Consider the following 8,064-nt stretch of genomic DNA (forward strand, 5'->3'; position numbering starts at 1 on the left):
CGAAGTCCTTGGGGCCGAGGAATACGAACTCGAGCGCCCCTCTAAGAGTTACCCAAAACGCAGGTTGCTACCTCACCTAGAGGAGGAAGCATTGAAACCTCCATCACCAGTGTACGATGCGGCTGACCGGCCACCACGTGGCTGAGACAGAAAGGCGTTTCAGCCTAAAGTTTAGCCTGCACCCCGCCGCCACTCAATCAAAAATACCAAGGCCCGGGGCAACACACGGGACCTGCGAGACGTATTGGACAGCAGGGCAAAACTCGCAAGGTCAATATACGGGTCACGGGCGCGCACGCCAACACGGGACGATGATCGTCGCGCCGAATACACGAAAGATAAATCTGGCCGGGTCGAATACAGCAGACAAGACTCATATGAACTGCGTCGTGGTATAGCTTGGCACAGAGGCGCCGCACACCCCCTATGCTTCACTGATGAAGTTATGGATCACGAATTCCCGGAGGGTTTTTAACCCATTAATATCGAATCGTATGATGGTACAACAGATCCCGCTGTATGGATCGAGGATTTCCTCCTTCACATCCACATGGCTCGCGGTGATGATCTACATGCCATCAAGTACCTCCCACTAAAACTCAAAGGACCATCTCGGCATTGGCTGAATGGCTTGCCAGCAGACTCCGTCAGCATTTGGGAGGATTTGGAAGACGCATTCCTTGACAACTTCCAGGGCACTTATGTGCGACCACCGGATGCTGATGACTTGAGCCATATAACCCAGCAGCCAGGGGAATCAGCCAAGCAATTCTGGACACGGTTCCTGATCATGAAAAACCAAATTGTTGACTGTCCGGATGCAGAGGCCCTAGCGGCATTCAAGCATAACATCCGCGACGAGTGAATTGCCCGCCACCTTGGCCAGGAGAAGCCGAAGTCTATGGCAGCCCTCACGACACTCATGACCCACTTTTGCGCGGGCGAGGATAGCTGGCTGGCTCGCAGCAACAACACATCAAGGAATCCAGGCACTTCGGATACGAAAGATGCCAACGGCAGACCACGTCGTAACAGACCAAAGCGCCACAACAACGGCGATAACAACGATGATACAGCAGTCAATGCCAGATTCAGAGGCTCTAGATTCGGTTAGTGGAAAAAGCCATTTAAAAGAAGTACACCGGCTCCGTCTAGTTTGGATCGCATACTGGATCGCTCGTGTCAAATCCACGACACCCTCGACAAGCCAGCCAATCACACCAACAGGGAATGCTGGGTGTTCAAGCAGGCCGGCAAGTCAAATGTCGAAAACAAGGACAAGGGGCTGCATAGTGATGATGAGGAGGATCCCCGGCCACTGAACACGGGAGGACAGAAGGGGTTCCCCCCACAGGTGAAGACGGTGAACATGATATACGCAACCCACATTCCCAAGAGGGAGCGGAAGCGTGCACTAAGGGACGTCTATGCGATGGAGCCCATCGCCCCAAAGTTCAACCCATGGTCCGCTTGTCCGATCACCTTTGATCGCAGGGACCACCCCACTAGTATCCGTCATGGCGGATCCGCCGCACTGGTCCTAGACCCCATCATCGACGGATTTAACCTCACCCGAGTCCTTATGGACGGCGGCGGCAGCCTGAACCTGCTCTATCAGGATACAATGCGAAAAATGGGTATCGATCCCTCGAGGATCAAACCCACCAAAACCACCTTTAAGGGTGTCATCCCAAGTGTAGAGGCCCATTGCACGGGCTCAATCACACTGGAAGTGGTCTTCGGATCACCGGGCAACTTCCGAAGCGAGGAGTTAATCTTCGATATCATCCCGTTTCGCAGTGGCTATCACGCACTGCTCGGACGAACAGCATTTGGAAAATTTAATGCAGTAGCGCATTATGCATACCTCAAGCTCATGATGCCAGGACCTAGGGGGGTCATAACTGTAAATAGAAACACAGAGCGCTCGCTCCGCATGGAAGAGCACACTGCTGCCCTCGCAGCAGAAGCACAAAGCAGCCTTTTAAGGCAAACCACTAATTCGGCGTTCCAGCCCCCGGACACCTTCAAGCGAGTCCGGAGAAAAACTGCAACAGGATCGCCTGGCGCGTTCAGAGCTCGCCTAGCTATTCGGCCCCCGTCCCAGTCCCAGCCAAGCGACGAAATCCATGTCGCGAGTACATAATTACGCACTGAAAATACCATGGACATAGGAGGGGTTGTATACCTTTATCATTTCTTTTCTCTTTCAGGGCCTAACTCTCTGGAAGCCCTTTCCGGCAGTACGATTGCCAGACACATTACGGGAAGGAACAACCAAGGGCGGCAAGAAGCTAAGATGTACACGAGAACCCTCAGGTGGTCTCTAATATTAATTGATATACCCGCTTTCTACTATCCATACACAGCTTGCCCTTGGATAGGACATGTCAAATAGTCCCACTTTCTGCTTATTGCACTACTTGTACTAGTACGCTTCGACGTATTATTTAAATAACAATGCATACCATTAGTCTATTATTGCATTATTTATCCTTTTTTCTCTTATATGTCCATTTACGACAATTCGCACCCATATATCCGGGTACGGTCAGTACACCAGGGGCTTTCATTTACCCCATAATACGGCGCGAGAAGTCCGAACACTTTCGACAGTGCGGCACCCCGAACTTATAGCACTATATGCATCAGCTCCGAATCATGTCTTGGGTCAATAGTTGGGTTTTCCCGGCTGTCGGTGTCAAAACCGGTGGATCTCGGGTAGGGGGTCCCGAACTGTGCGTCTAAGGCGGATGGTAACGGGAGGTAGGGGACACAATGTTTTACCCAGGTTCGGGCCCTCTTGATGGAGGTAAAACCCTATGTCCTGCTTGGTTAATATTGATGATATGGGTAGTACAAGAGTAGATCTAGCACGACATCGGAGAGGCTAAACCCTAGAAGCTAGCCTATGGTATGATTGTATGTGGTAGTTGTTGTGTCCTACGGACTAAAACTCTCCGGTTTATATAGACACCGGAGAGGGTTAGGGTTACACAAGGTCGGTTACAAAGGAGGAGATATCCATATCTGTATTTCCCAGCTTGCCTTCCGCGCCAAGTAGAGTCCCATCCGGACAAGAGACGAAGTCTTCAATCTTGCATCTTCATAGTCCAACAGTCTGGCCAAAGGATATAATCCGGTTGTCCGGAGACCCCCTAATCCAGGACTCCCTCAGTAGCCCCTGAACCAGGCTTCAATGATGATGAGTCCGGCGCGCAGTATTGTCTTCGGCATTCCAAGGCGGGTTCCTTCTCCGAATACATCACAGAAGAATTTGAATACAAGGATAGTGTCCGACCCTGCAAAATAAGTTCCACATACCACCGTAGAGAGAATAATATTTCCGTGAATCTAATTTGCTGACTTTTTTTGGGAACACGACATTATGCCATGGCCCGGTGATTATTCGAACCGTTTCCTTTAACTAGCCCCGCACATAACACGAGGCAGTTTTTTGACATGTCTTGTCAAAGCAGAGATCGTGTCCCCTTATTACGGGATTCTCACCAATACGGGTGTGGGTAACCCAACCGCGCCATCGATTACGGCGCTTGGGGGATAAGTGAGTTTTACCAGGCTAGTGGGGACGCTTAGTTTCGTCCGCCCATATAAAGGGATAAGGATTCACCATTTCATCCACGCCTTCTTCCTCCTTTGCTCATCCGTTTTCGCACACTCGAGCTCTAGCGCCCCAGTCCGCACTTCCCACCTCAACCTTCTCCAACCATGTCCGGAGCGGGAGGCAGGTGGATGGTCTCCTCCGTCACGGAGGGAGGCATCACAAAGTTGCACGGAGCTGGATACTTAGCCACGAATATCGCGGATCGGCTGCCCGCCGCGGGGCAGATCGTCCCTACCCCGGAACCTCACGAGAGGGTAGTTTTCCTCCACCACTTCCTCCGCGGACTGGGGTTTCCCCTCCATCCATTCGTCCGTGGTCTCATGTTCTACTACGGGCTGGACTTTCATGATTTGGCCTCGAACTTCGTCCTCATCATTTCGGCGTTCATCGTCATGTGTGAGGCTTTCCTCCGCATCCGACCCCACTTCGGCCTGTGGTTAAAGACCTTCAATATCAAGCCGAAGGTGGTACGAGGCCAAAAAGTAGAATGCGGCGGAGCCATGGTGGGTAAGATGCCCAACGTTATATGGCTTGAAGGCTCCTTCGTGGAGAGAATAAAGGGATGGCAATCGGCGTGGTTCTACATCACCGAGCCACGCGACGCCAAATGGGCGGCAGCCCTCGAGTTTCGATCCAGATTCCCTACATGGCTCACTTCCTGGAAAGAGAAGGGCTTGTCGTGGGGTTCATCGGTGGAGCTGGATGGACTCCAGAAATGTATCCGGAGTATGGCAAGCAAGAAGCTCAAGCTTGTCAACATAGTCCAGGTTATGCTCATCCACCAGATTCTCCCGTGTCAACAACGGGATTTTAACTTGTGGGAGTTTGACCCGGCCCGGCACCAGATTCTGAGCGAGCTCTTTGATACGACGCACAAGGACGTCTAGAAGGTGTTGTTCAAGGGCGCCAAGGTCCCTCCTTCTCTCGCCGAGGACCACTGACTAAGCGCAAAGCGCCTAGCGCGTTCGGTGAGTTCAATACGTCCCATAGGACATTTATTTCCCCTAGCTTAATTATATGCGGGGTCTAATCTCCATGCCTTTGACAGGACTGGGTGGAGACATCGGGTAGATTAACTGTCCGGCCCCTTTGCCCGAAGACACTGCGGGCGCTCTCCTGACGGAGATGCTGACTCCGGCTCCTTACAAGGTGCCGGAGAAGACCAAGAAGGCCAAGGGAACCCGGAAGAGTTCCCGGCGCTAGGTGTTATCGGACTCATCGTCCGATAACTCTGCGGCACACTCCTCCCCCGAAGACGAGGAGGAAGACGAAGATGCTCCCCCTCCAGGCGGGGGAGACAAGAAAACGAAGGCCGTCCCAACTGGGGGGCGAAGGGTCCAAGAAGGGAAGGATTCTCCTTCCGGACAGCTCCACCGCCGCCGATGAAGACGCAGATGAGTGGTTGCCCAGGGCCAAGCCCCTAGGGAGATCGTAAGTATTCGGATACCAGAGTAACTCGTAGCATTCCTTTGTCGCACTGCTTTCCCTAACGCCGAACATGATTATGCAGGCCGCCACGAGCCAGTATCGATGTATCATCGGACGGCTCCCTGGGCTCGTCGGACATGGATAGTGATCCAGTCCCAACCGCCACCTCCCCTCATCCTGCGGACGACGCCGAGGTGTTGTCTCATGAGGCACCGGGTCGAGGGGAGACAGTCTCGGAGGCGCCTCAAGGCGGCCTCCCAGACTCCGGGAGCCGAGGGGACAACACCCCTGAGAGCTCTGAGTTCGGCCCTCAGCCGAACACCGCGCCGGAACCTCCAGTGGTTCCGGGCTCGGGCAGGTGGCCTCCTTCTAAGAGGGGCAAGACGCCTGTGCCGATGACCTCTGTCCATCCAGAGGCGCCGGACAATCTGCTGGAAGCGCTTCATAGCGCTTCCATCGACGAGGAGCACCGTACTATTATGAGTGTGGTGGTCCAGAAGGTTCAGTCCGCCAAGAGCGGATTGACTGAAGCCTGTGCCAGCCTTCTAACAGGCTTTGAGGTAAGTGTTTTAAAATATAGGAAAAATATTACCGCATGGATAGTAGCCCCTGATGCTTTGTTCGGTGTTCACAAATAAAAGCCGAACAGAGGATCAAATAATATCGCAGGAGTCTAATATAAGTATGTCAATATGCGTATGCAGGCCTCGCTGCTGGCATCCACCGCACTGACTGCGGAGGTCGCCGTACTGAAGTAGGACCTAGAGGGATCCAAGAAAGAGCTCGGCCTTGCCAAGAGGCAGCTCGAGGAGAACAAGGGTAAATAATACCCTGTCTATAGATATGTATATATAAAAAAACGCGATTGCAAAATGACAGGATCATCGTATATCTGCCAGGGGCCACGACCGAGGTGGCATCCCTGAAGCAAGCGCTAACCAAGGCCGAAGATAAAGCGGCCAAGGAGCGCACCGAGCGAAAAAAGCAAGAGGCTCGGGTGGGCGAGGTGCAGCAAGAGCTCCAGGCTCTCGTGACGAAGCACAAGGCGTTGGAGCTTGACTCAAAGAGGTGAGAGTCTGAGCTTGTCGCGGCCCTCGAGAGCGCGAAAAGTGCCAAGGCCGAAGCCCAAAAGGCCCTCCAGGAGATCGACACAATGAAGAAGATAGCAGCGGGTAAGGCATTCTATATGCAGAGCAAGCATGTAAAAGTAAATTACCGATTACTTACCCGAATTCGGAGCTCTCCAGGAGCATTCGCAGATTTGCCCCGCGGCGTGTCGGATGCCGCACAGTTTTACCAGGCCGAGGAGGGAAGCTCAACGGAGAAGCTGTTCTGGTCTCACTATACTGGGACCGAACACCCGATGCCTTTGAGTGACCAGCTAAAGCAGCTGGTCGAGCTGCACAAGGCGGCCGAACAGGCCATGAAGGGCCTTATAGTCCAGCTATGGCCTGGCGACGCCCTTCTGAACAGCTACTTCAGCCTGGTGAGGTGGCTTGTGGATGCTTGCCCATCGCTGGAGGTCGTCAAGCGGTCCGTCTGCATCGAAGGTGCACGCCGGGCTTTCGCCCATGTGAAGGTGTAGTGGGCCAAGCTAGACACCGTGAAACTGATCAAGGAAGGGCCGCCGCAGGGCAAAGACCATCGCACCCCCGAAATTTATTATGAGGGTGTCCTGAAGGGTGCCCGTCTTGTAGCGGACGAATGTTCCAAGGATGTAATATTTGAGTAAACTTGCTCGTGTGATCCTGTATGATGAAAACTTGTTTCATATGCGCTATGCAACGCTTGTGTGAATTTAAAATATTACCTTCTGTTTGGCCGTTTATCCAATCTGAGAGATGGCTAGTCCTCGGCATCTGCCCCCATGCCACGAGTGTTGGGGTGTTCGGGATAAACCTAAGCACTCTTGTTCCCATATTTGGGTCCTTCGAGGGAGGTGCTCAGCACAACGAACAACGCAACCGGACTAATAATGCTTTATCACTTTCACTTAGCCATAGAATTCTATAATTTTAAATTTCGGCGAAGCCCCTGGTATTCGGAAGGCCGAATTCGGGGCACGATACACGCCTATAAGCCAGACAGGGCCGGCCCCTCGCCCTAAGCGGCATAAGTCTTTAGGGACTCGAAAAACCTCGCCGAACAGCGACCAGTCTCTCACCTTATCATGACAGTCAGTTTTAGCTTTCTCTAGTGAGGTGCTAAGCCCGGCAGAACCGGGGCACAATCGCAGTAGTTCTCCTAGCACTACCTTAGCCGATAGAGCGGAACGTAAGGTACCAAAACATAGGAGCCGGGCAAACCCAACATTTGACCAAAGACATGATTCGGAGCTGATGCATATAATGCTATAAGTTCGGGGTGCCGCACTTGTGAAAGTGTTCGGACTTTTCACACCATATTGTGGGGTACGTAAGCCCCTGGTGTATTGGCCGTACCAAAGTGTACGGTTGCAAGGCATCGTTAATGAACACACACATATATATAACAAGAATGCAATAATAGTCGTGATGTTATGCATTGTTTATTCAAAAAGGTGCGTTAAAGCAGAATGATACAGATAGTGCGATAAGCAAAGAGTGGGACTATGTCCCTTCCAAGGGCAAGCTGAGGAATAGTATTAAATCAAATATTTCGCTCGTTATTGTAATCCACCTGGGAATTCCGTGGTGTGACATAGCTTTATGCCTCCTTGGTTGCTGCATCATGTGTTCGGCAATAGTGCTGCCGGATATGGTTTCCAGAGATTAAGGTCCTGAAAAAAGAGAAAAATAACCAAACGAGAAGCCCCTAGTGTGGTTTAAGCCGCGTCTTGGGGCGTGCCGCAGCGTGCCCCCTCCCCACCTGTGCCCATGGTATTTTTTATGCGTAATTATGTACGCGTGGCACGAGCTTCGCCGTTTGGCTGGGACTGGGGTGGGGCCCGCATTGCTACGCGAGCTCAGATCGCGCCAGGCGGTCTATTTGCCGATTGCTCCGAGCGTGCTTGAAGGTGTCCGGGTCTTGAA

The sequence above is a fragment of the Triticum urartu genome, chromosome 6 (assembly GCF_003073215.2).
Source record: "Triticum urartu cultivar G1812 chromosome 6, Tu2.1, whole genome shotgun sequence".
In the NCBI taxonomy this organism is placed as follows: domain Eukaryota; kingdom Viridiplantae; phylum Streptophyta; class Magnoliopsida; order Poales; family Poaceae; genus Triticum; species Triticum urartu.